We start from the raw sequence: 12,166 nt of genomic DNA, 5'->3' as shown, positions 1-12,166 counted from the left end.
CATCATCAACCCTATCCGCCACCATTTGTATTTTTCACATACAATGTTAAACACTGTTTTCCGAGCCGACTAAACGTTATAGTCAATAAAACGGGGGTGTATTACAAAACACAAAAACGAAAAAGTCGTCGAAAAATAAATATAACAAATAAATGTTATCAAAGGCAAGATAAGTTACTTTTCTACCTTACAGGATAAGAGTTTAATGTTTTTGTATAGTGTAACATGTATAAACGGTCTGAAAACACATAGTGTTTATCAGTATATTTGAAAAATACAAATGGCGGCAGACTGTGTTAAACTCGTTAAGTTTGTGAAAATGAGTTAAAAGTAAAATCTATCAAAAATACTGCCAGGAACTCATTCAATATATGTTACCGTGACATAGGCAGACATTATTTGGTGGATTTTAACAGTATTGTGTATAGATTTTTAGTTTTAACTCATTTTTCCAAATTTAACGTGTTTAACACAGAGTCTGCTGCGATTTTTAATTTTCAAATATAGCAGTAAACGCTGTGTTTTTCGAGCCGAATAAATATTTTACATTCAAAAACTTAAAAAATAATACTTTGGTAATAAAGTAACATTTCTAGCCTTTGATGATATTTGTTATACATTTATTTTTTGACAACTTTTTCGAATCTTTCTGTACAGTAGTACAAACCCAATAAAAACACTAAAAATTATCCAATTAGGTAGAAAAGTAACCTATATTGCGTTTGAATATATTTACTTGTTATATATTTTTTTATTGTTGACAACTTTTTCAAGTCTTTGAGCAAGTACAAACCCAAAGGGGTAATTTCTGTCTAATTATATTTTTGGTATTTCGCTTAAATTTTAATTTCACGATATTTTTTAGGGGGTATTTGTTTTACATTAGGTCCACCTCTACAATTTTCGACTATGCTGAATAAGAAAATATCATATAAAATTTGCAGAGACAAGTAGTTTTCGAGATATAAAGACCAGTACTATGCACTATAATTCAATGGCGGCCATGAATAAAGACTCCCAACCTCCTCATATTAAGAAGGGCTTTCGGAAACAACACCCATGCCTTACCACGTGTTTAACCTTTTACCTGTCTTTCGTCTGTTAAAAGCAGCTTTTGGAATAAATACCACCAGTCTCCCCATGTTAAGATCGGCTTTCGGAATAAACACTCCTAACCTACCGATGTTAAAAATTGTGGAGGTGGAACTAATGTGAAAATTTACCTTTCGTTTTTTTTAGTGAATTCTTAGTTGAAAGCACAGAATAGTGACAAAACACCATCCCGTCCCCTTGGTAAGAATAACTGAAAAAATAACGGTTTTCTTGGAAGAAACTATTCTGTATTTCACCTAAAAAAATTGGTGCTAATCCACTTACTGATCCGCACTAGTTTTTAAATCGTATTTCCAATTTTAATTTAAGTTTTATTATATATGTGTATTCAATTGTAAAGTTAAAGTACGGAATAGGTACAAAAAACCCTCCCCTTCCTCATGTTAATAATGTTTATTTAAATAATAACGTTATTATTTAAGCACGGATCACACTCTGCATGAGTGCTTAACATTTTTATTCATTTATTTTTTCAGCTATTCTTACCATAGAGAGGGGATGGTGTTTTGCAACTATGCTGTGCTTTCAACTAATAATTTATTATTAAGAAAAGATAGTGTGAAATTATAAAAAAAAATAAAAAGATATTGCGAAAGTTGAATTTAACTTGAAAAAAAAAAACGTGAACGGCGCGTTCAATATTTTAGCCGGAGCTTATTTGGCAATAAGGTGACGTTAGTCGATTAATGGGTGTTAATGTACTTACTGATACGCGCTATTTTTTTTTAAATCGTATTTCCAAGTTTAATTAAATGTTTATATACTTTTTTGGTATTTTTTTTTAGATTAGGTCCACCCCAAAAATTTTCTTTTATATGACGACTTTTCTAAGTTTCCAACTATGCTGACTACAGAAATCGCATTGAAATTTTGAAGAAGAAAGTAGTTATCGTGATATAAATAGTTGTCTTATGCATTGTATTCTTTGGCGGCCATCTTTGTTACGCGCATAGATTTGTTTATGACGTGCGCGCAGGCGCGTAAAAACGATGCCCGCCTTATATTTAAATCCTTTATAGAACTTTTTTCTATCTCGCTAAATACTTATTTCTGCAAAATTTCAATGCGAGTTCCGTATTCAGCATAGTTTAAAACTTATAAAAGTCATCATTTAAAAGAAAATTGTGGATGTGGATCTAATCAAAAAATTTACCGTTTTTTATTCAAATTTTAAGGTTTAAGTAAAGAATAGTTACAGAACATCCTCTTCTCCCCATGTTAAGAATGGATTTTTACATAATAACGTTATTATTTCAGCACGGATCAATAAGTGCATGAGTACCCAATTTCTTTAGTAAAGAAAATACATTCATATTTTCTGATATATAAACAACTTCTGTAAAAAAAAGGAAACGAGAGTGTACTTTCAATTTTTGTTAAAAAAAGGTTTTTTAAAAAAAAGCAAAAAAAACAAATCATTAATCGCTACTCATGCAGAGAGTGATCCGTGCTAAAATACTGACGTTATTTTCTAAAAAGCCGGTCTTAACAGGAGGAGGAGTTTGTGCCTATTCTGTACTTTAACCTTACAATTGACTAAAAAATACATCATAAAACTTTAATTAAACTTGGAAATAGCGCTGATCAGTAAGTACATTAGCACCAGAAAAATTTGGGTGAAGTTAAATTTCTCGTCCAAATTTTAAATAATAAAAAAAATTATTAACAAATTGTGAAAATAGATGCAACAAACGACAACAATATGCATCGCGTTGATCGCAACATTGACCAGTATTGTAAGAATTGTATAAGAATATTGACTTCCTTTTAAGGATCAATTTTACTTATCTCCGGATTTATGTGCGTTTATCTTTTTAGGTATTCATGAAGTAAGTCATCCGTGCTGAAATAATAACGTTATTATTTAAAAAAAAAAAATTCTTAACATGGGGAGGGGAGGGGTTTTTGTACCTAATCTGTACAATTGACCAAAAAAACATAAAACTTTATTTAAACGTGGAAATACGATTAAAAAAAAAAATAGCGCGGTCACTCTCTACATTACCACCGAAAGAACAGATTAGTTAGAAAACATCCTCCCTTTTCATGTTAAGAATGACTTTCTAAATAATAATGTTAATGTTTCAGTACTGTTCCTTGTCTGCTTAATTTTAACTTTTTGTTTATTAAATTGTTAGGTGAAATTACAGAATAGTTTAAAAACATGTTAAGAATGGGTTACGAAATAAGAACGCTATTATTTCAGCACTGTTTCTTTTTTGCATAAGTACCATGATTTGTTTATTAAATTGTTAAGTGAAAGTACAGAATAATTACAAAATACCGCCCCCATGTAAAGAATGTCTTTCTAAGAAACATTATTTCAGCAGGGTATTTTCTATGCCTAATTACCATCTTTAGTTGCTTAAATTGTTAGGTGAAAGTATAAATAGTTACAGAACACCCTCCCATTCCAATGTTTATAATGGCTTTGTTAATAACATTATTTCAGCACGGTACCTTCTTTGCATAAGCACAATCTTTTGTTTATTAAATTGTTAGGTGAAAGTATAAAATAGTTACAGAACACCCTATCCTTCCCATGTTAATAATGGCTTCGCTAATAACATTATTTCAGCTGGCCCTATCGGTGGGACATTAGAATACGCCGACTGCCCCTCTGCAGAGCGTAAAAGTCCCTCGATGGGGATCCTGGATATGACCTTAAACTATATCAAGTGGTTAGGCCCCAGCTTGTGGGCTTTGGGGAGTGTAGAGTCACCCTTTAATTACCATTGCTCCCAGCTTCACTCTGGCCCGGAGTTGTAGTACCTGTAAGGGTTCCAACTATGGGTTAAATAGAAACCGACGTGAAAACAACAAATATATTCTATTAAAAAAAATTCTTCAAACTCTTGGATTCGGCAGTAAATAACCTGAAAAGGGTTGATATGCCGTAAAACAAAACCAACCAACCAACCAACCAACCATCCAACCAACCAACCAACCAACCATTATTTCAGCATGGTACCTTCCCTGCATAAGTACCATGTTTTGTTTATTAATTTTTTTAGGAGGAAGTATAGTATATGTACAAAACACCCTCCCCATGTTAAGAATGGCTTTCTAAATAATGTTTTTATTTTACCACCGTACTTTCTTGCATAAATACCATGTGTTGTTTATAAAATTGTTAGGTGAAAGTAATGTATTGATGCAGAGAGTGATCCGTGTCGAAATAATAACGTTATTATTTTAAAAAAGTCATTCTTAACATGGGAAGGGGAGTGTGCTTTGCACCTAATCTGTACTTTAACCTTACAATTGAATAAAAAACATAATCAAACTTTTATTAAACATGGAAATATGATGTAAAAAATAGAGCGGATCAATAAGCGCATTAGCACCAAATATTATTTAAGCACGTAACCAATCCGTAAAATTTCTTCGTAAAAAACTGTACTTTCAGCTTACAATTTATAGTTGTAATAATAAAATGTCCTATGTTCTCATATCGAAACAACTGTTTAAAAAGACAAAAACAAAAAAAAAAACTTCGTCGTTTATGCTTCAACTCAACTTTGCTTTTTTTCCTGATATAATAAAGAAAAAAATAATTAAAACAATTTGGAAGATAAACAAATGAATTGTGTTCTGTTTTTTTTTTTTGCTTATCGAGTAAACAGAAACATGAAATCTTATAATTCGTTTCCTCAAATCGTGGGTATGAAACGAATTGAAACGGGGGTTCAGTTCTACCAAAATGACAGGCCCGCACTATGGGCTTACGAAAAATATTTTTATTTTATTTAATATTTTTTAATTGTTACTTTATTTTAATAACATGAAAACAACTCTCGACTCTAATGATGGCTTGTCTGAAAATTTAAAATAAATTGATAATGTAGAAATATGGTTGGTTTTACCGATTTTGAACGCTTATATATATATATATATATATATAATATATATATATATATATATATATATATACAAGGTGTCCATAAAGTCCGTGTGCACTTTAAACAATTTATAACTTTATAATATAAATAATCTGTAAAATGGATTTGAAAGAAGTAAATCTATATTTTTAAACATTTATTGAAATTGTATTTAACTTTTAACATGCCCACCATCATTAGCAATACAAAGGGTAATACGATTTTGCAGTTCACGAAAAACATTTGCCAAATGATTTATAGTAATGTCTGAAATCATATTCGTTGTTCTAGCTTTCAAATGTTCCAATGAACTAGGTCTGGTTGCATACAGAATTGTTTTCACATATCTCTATAAAAAAAAACTAATGGAGTCAAATGTGGCGAACATGGAGGCCAATGAAATGATCCATCCCTTCCGATCCATCTTTTAGGCAATTCCTGATTTAGAAACTGTCTAACACGCCGAGCAAAGTGACAAGAGCCTCCATCTTGTTGAAACACTGTATCATCTTTCAAGATTAATTGTTCAAGTTGCGGAATAAAGTAATTTTGCAACATATCTAAGTAGCTGTCACTGTTAATAACATTATCTTCACAAAAATATGGCCCTATGATTCGATTTATTCCCAAAGAACACCGCCCATTAACTTTAAGAAAATTCCTTTCATGTTCAACTGTTTCATTTGTGTTTTCAATTCCCCACATTCGGCAATTATGCCTGTTGACCTTACCACAAATGTGGAATGTCGTTTCATCAAAAAACAGTAAATTACTCACAGATGCATCATCATTGCAAGTTTTTCATTGAACTGGTGACAGAAAGTTAGCCGTGCATAATAATCCTCTTCTAACAACTGTTGATGTAATTGAATTTTGTAAGCTTTATTATGAAGTTTTGCCCGCAAAATCTTATGCACAGTAGACTTTGGCAGCCCGAGCTCCAATGATGCCCGTCTTACAGACTTTCTTGGACTTGCAGTAAGGGATTCTTCTATGGAAGCAACACTTTCGTCACTGACACATGTCCTTCCAGACCGTGGCTTATCATGGACAGAGCCTGTCTCTTTAAATGTTTTATCCATTTAACAATGGGTTTCCTATGAGGCGCTTTTTTGTTGTATTCAATTCTAAACTTTCTTTGTACAGTAATAGTAGATTTCCATTCAGCCAACCAAAGGACACGGTTTACTTTTTCCTCAATTGAAGCCATGGGATCAAATTGATTCTGAAAAACAAAAGAAAATATGTTTTACTTATATTTTACTCATCTCTATTGCAAATGTAAATGAAGATATAATGTTTTTAAAGTGAACAAAAACTTTATGGACCCCCTATATATGCACACACACTCATATATATATATATATATATATATATATATATATATGTATATATATATACATATATAAATATATAAAATGTAAATTACAATTAAATTTACCAAAATGATCCAAGATGGTAAAACTAAAGTATACTATAAATATTAAAGGATTCATATTTATAACGTAATCTCTACCAGAGGTACAAGCTTGATAAAACCAAATAGGAGGTAGAGCTTATAATAGGAGCAAATAGGTAATAAACATGTTAAAAAACACTTTGAAAAAGAGTTAAAAACATATTTAATCTGAAAAGGAAACACTTGATAAGTGGATAGTCCTTAATCTGCGGAGTTTCGAAGAAATACTTTCCTTCTAATCAGAGGGTAGGAATTAGCAAAATGCGGAATAGGATTTTGCATACAAAAGTATTTGATGAAATTGCAAGTAAGTCAAAGATCTTATTTGATAACAAAAAAGTGAAGCAGAAGGAATATGGTGAAGAAAAAGGTGATTACACGTGAATGGATAGTCTGATGAAAGGTAAATTATCTAATGATGGTAATATCCAAAAATATAAATCCAAGACAGTTTATTAAATTTTCATTTGCATAAGTAAAATCCAAGGAAATCACGAAGGAAAGATGGTTCAAAATAATCCAAAAGGCCGAATGCGTGGAATAATTCCCAAATACGTACAACGAAAAGAGGGAAAATGCCAATAATATTAATAAAGAACAATAAGATATGCGTTTGACACGGCTGCTGGGCAACTTTTCCTTGTACATATTTGTGAATTATTGCACAGATTTGGGAAATTTGGGTTCTACACACTTGAAATTTCAGATATAGGTTACTTGGACATGGATCTAACTTTATAACCCTATTTGAGCCCAAAACAATAAATTGTAAGGGGTCATAATAGTTGAAAAAGTTTTAAAAATTGACCATTTTTTGCTCAGAATACACCCCCAAACAGCCAGGCACTCATGCTTGTATATACATAATTATATATATATATATATATATATATATATATATATATATATATATATTGGCGAACAATTTCTCTGTTCGTTTAGTAGTGGCACAAACAACAAGTATCGGAATATAACCGAGTTTATGCAATTTCTATCTATGTGCGTTTTTACTTCCTTACAATCTATATTATTTGCTTGACCAGATCAAGAGTCAGCTCAAAATTGATCCAACATTTATCATACCGGGCAAACTGCTCTTTTCAAGTTTGTTCTATATCATTTCCACCGGATATATTACACATGTGTTTCTGTAGGTTTTTTTAATTCAGAAAATGCAGTATCATCGTCGTCTGATGTCTGCTTGACCTGTCATCTCAAGAGAAGAAAAACAATTAAAATCCAAATTTACAAGAATATGAATAAAAAAAATATATATATGTAGAGAGAGAGAAAGATATCTAAATAGATAGATAGATAGATCGATTGATGTGTATGTGTGTGCGCGCGTGCGTATATATGCCTGGGTGATTATATATTATCTTTAGATAGATACCTCAATTTTGAATATGTTTTCTATTGTATTACACGTATGTTGTATATATTGATATTATGTACATGGAAAACGCCTGCCCCCTTTCCATGTGAATAAGAAGAACACCGATAAGTGAAAATGTGATAAGCCTTGAATCGAACCCTGTAGGCAAGCTTCAGAAATGGAGCTTTAGAAAGTAATTCGATTATCCCATTCGACTAGAAATCGGAATATAAACACGTCAGTTAAAAGAATTGGCAATGCACATTAAAAATGTATTATTTAAAAAAAGGTTAGGTTAAAACTATGTTAGATGAGTATTCTTTTCTTTGCCAAAGGTATGTGTGGACAAACATATTAAAAGCAAGGTGAAAATTAGTCAAGTTTGAAAACATTTCTGGCGTCTAGGCAAAGGACATTCTTCCATATAGGATTCCATGGGTTCGGATTTTAGTCAGTTAGCAAGAGAGAGAGGAAGAGAGTAATTCAGTCGGGCAGTTGTTAAACCATGAGTTGACATAATCAGTTGGAGGGCAGAGAACCTTAGAGGCGAAGGGTAGAAGATTAGACATTAAGATGCAAGCTGATTCCTGACGACATAGACCGGCCGAACATATAAATAACGAAGTCATCATTATGTTGGTACGCTTTACTTGTGTCCCCCTTCAGCACGAACAAAAAGGTAATTGTGTTTATCATCGTATAACGAACATTGTGTAACCCGTCGAAGATTATGTGCCCGTCCCACAATCATCATAGGAGAAGTATCTCCTCTCCTCCAATATGTGTTAACAGAACTGTAATATATATATATATATATATATATATATATATATATATAAATATATGCCCATCAGAATTGTCATCACAATCATTATATGTGCTGATATACCCCGTTTATGTGTCCCCAATATGAAACATTATTTGTCGATTTATTGCCGTGATCATTTTAGTCTGCAAGAATAAAAATCGAACCCCGGTAAATCCACGGACATAACTAAGTGACATTGGAAAAAAAAAACTGCTAGAAAAAATTCACTCAAAAGCACAATAAGCAAAGAAAAAAACATTAACAACAAAACAAAAGGCACACACACACACGAATATCTATTTAGAAAGCTACAAAAAATGTTAGCCTATGTACCGCTCGAAAAAAAAGGAAAATGATCTTATACTCACATTAGAAAAATATACTTAAAAAGAGATGATATGACGCAAAAGAATAAAAATCAGCCACAGATATGAATGAAAAAAAACCCCAAGAAACCACTCACACACGAAAAAAACAAAGTCATAAAGGTAAATTCAGCGTAAACGTTCATTGATAAATTACTCGACCTGTTTGTAAAAATAGAGACGCATACAGGAGTAAAGAAATTAGGGTCAGTCATAATTGTTTGGGAAAATTGTTTTGCAAAACTGAAATTGTTAGATTTAAGAGTGTTAATTATCGGGCAGATGTAATTTTAAAAGAGCGACTGTAAATAAACTTTTTTTCAAAAGGCATTTTAGTAGTTATTGTGTGACTTTTGATTTTTCTAAGTGTTTTTTGTTGTTGTTTTTTAAAAGAAAAAGATACAATTCAAAAATAGTGCTCAATATTAAATCACATTTTTTTCTGTATGTTTCAGTGTGCTTTTAACGGACTTTGATGTTGTTGTTGTTATTGTTGAAGAAAATGTAATTTATTTGAAAACAAAAAAAATATAACTGGAGCGTTTTTTGTGTAAATCATAGTTAAATGTAATAATGTGTGTTTTAAAAATGTTATTGATGTTTGAACAAATATTGTTAAAATTGTTTTTAAATGTATTGTATTTTTGTCTTCAGAAATTTAGGTCATAAATAAGAAGACAAATTAAAATGAAAAAAAAGTCATAGGAAAACCAAAATAAAATGATAATTGAGACAAACAGTTGGGCTAGGAATAAGCAAGAATTTTAGAGTGGGGGCAATATAAAATAATGTAAAAGGGTATTTTGAGATGTTTTCTGGATGTGATAAGCCGAAAGAAATATGTTTTTTTTTTTCTTTTAGTGTTTCTTTTTATGCCCATATCATTTTTCGCAAGAAGAGTATCTTACCAGGAGACAGCATTAGGTATGTCCCTGTTAGGAAAAATATAGATATATACTTGCGATATTGTGTGCTTTTAGAGCATGCTGCACACAACAGCATGGAACAGAATTCTCGCCACAATAAATTTAAAAGAAGGCGTGCATACGAGACTTCCTTAGGGTACCAAAGGACTAAAAGAGTCAGTACCACGGGCAAAACACATATAACAATAAAGAGGGAGACAAAGTAAAATATACCGTATGTACGTGGGAAGTAAATACAAAACCTTGTATTTTTTAGTGATGTATTAATGCGGGACATCCCTGTTTTGGGATTTTGAACGCTCTGAGGGTGGAAAAAAGAAAATCTACAGAAAGCGACCCATAGTTAGAATGCAGGCGAAAACAGAGATTTTAGCGCAGGAGATATGGGTTATTAAGTTTAAGGTTATATTTTCTAAGACTTCGTCGAGTTGCAAGAGTCCAAACAAGGAAATCCGAGCGAATTAGTATAATGAAAATGTATATCTTTATAAATAGAAGCCAACCCCAAAGGTTTAAGTAAATGAGCTTCGATGTCTGTCTAAAAAGAAACAAAATAGTTTGAAAATTAGAGAAAACTCTAATTTGTAGAGCTAACAGGTGAGAGAAATGTTCAGGACACATTTGGACGAAGAGGCATCGATTTTGTAAAGAGGTAAAATGGGACTTCGGTTTACGAAATATGGGTGGCTGCATGAAGCAGCTGATATGGATCACAGGATGTACTACCCTACACCCAAAAGGAAATACCAGGGAGATCAGAGAGAGATTCTGATCCAAATAAAAAATATTTAAGTCAGTTGGAAAAGGGCTGAATAAAGAAGTGTTTTATGGTGTCTAATCTGTCTGAGAAAAATGGTTGTATGGACGAAGGTAATTGTGTTTATCATCTTATAATGAGAATTGTGTAAGATTTCGACGATTACGTATCTCCGCTCCTCTGTGTTAAGAACTTGCTTCATATATCACCTAGTCCGTATTGATATGAACCCTCCGAGAATTTTTCACAGTCGTCATCACGCTGTAATATATATATATATATATATATATATATATATATATATATATATATATATATATATATATGCAAACATTTTGTTAAGGTTTTCTCTTTTCATCCGTATGTAATTAAATTCTGTTTAAAAATTGAAGACTTGTGCGAAAGCCTCTTATGCAAATGCTTAGTCTATTTCGATTTAACAATTGTAGTTAAGACCTTTTTTCCCCTTTTTTCATCATGTATGAATGAATTCTCTTTGGTCTTTATAAACTTTTAAGAAACGGATTATGTAAGCGCCTTGTCTGCGATAGGTTAACATTTATATTTTTTTTTTATTCCGGGAATCTAACCTGCATTCTTTATTTTTATTTTCGCATTTCTTTTATTCAAAGCTTCTTTAGACTATATATATATATATATATATATATATATATATATATATATATATATATATATATATCATCATCATTTCTGGGTTATAGATGAACACGCCGAACAATCCCTTAACTGTCTAAATGTCTCCCTCTCATCAGCGTGTCATTCTTTTATTATATGTTCCTAATATGAACTCTCGTCCTCTTTAATATGCCTCGCTAGACAACAATTGAAATATACTATAGTTATATATAACGGCTACAATTGTTTTATATCGCCTAGGGAGGTCAGAGTGGGTTATAACTTTTATTATTTTCATGTGAGAACTTATGCAGTCATGACGACAGCGTTTTATCTCTATGTTTTAACTAACGATTCATAGAATAAATAAAACTTGCCATTGACGTGTGGTATAAGCAGAAATGCGTCATTGAGTTTCTGCATACGAAAATACTTTGAGCTGATAAACAGGTGTGGTTTCTAATGGAAGGATACACACCCTCTGCTGTGTATGTCAGAACAATTTTAAGATTGTTTCGTATATTTCTGAATGACAACATAGTTATGACTGAAAAAAACACCCTACTATCCGATGAATCTAATAATATAATCAAATGTGCTTTGCTAATGTTCTTGACTATGAGGAAAATAACTTTTGGCAGTAGGCATCTTTTTAATAGTATAACTCTCAGCTTCGAATCTCTGCAACCTTCTAGTTTTTTTTTTTATTAAATAAGTAACCTTACTTCGAGAACAATACCCGTTAGCGAAGTGAAAATTAAATGCCAATGTTTCCAAACATACTTGTAATTTAAGCGGCTCTCTTCATAGGTTTCTTTTTATAAAGCCAACAACGCTGACGTACCA

The sequence above is a fragment of the Euprymna scolopes genome, chromosome 27, assembly GCF_053919585.1.
Source record: "Euprymna scolopes isolate OS-2025 chromosome 27, ASM5391958v1, whole genome shotgun sequence".
Lineage (NCBI taxonomy): Eukaryota > Metazoa > Mollusca > Cephalopoda > Sepiida > Sepiolidae > Euprymna > Euprymna scolopes.
The sequence above is the reverse complement of the archived record's forward strand: the minus strand, read 5'-3'. Positions refer to the sequence as shown.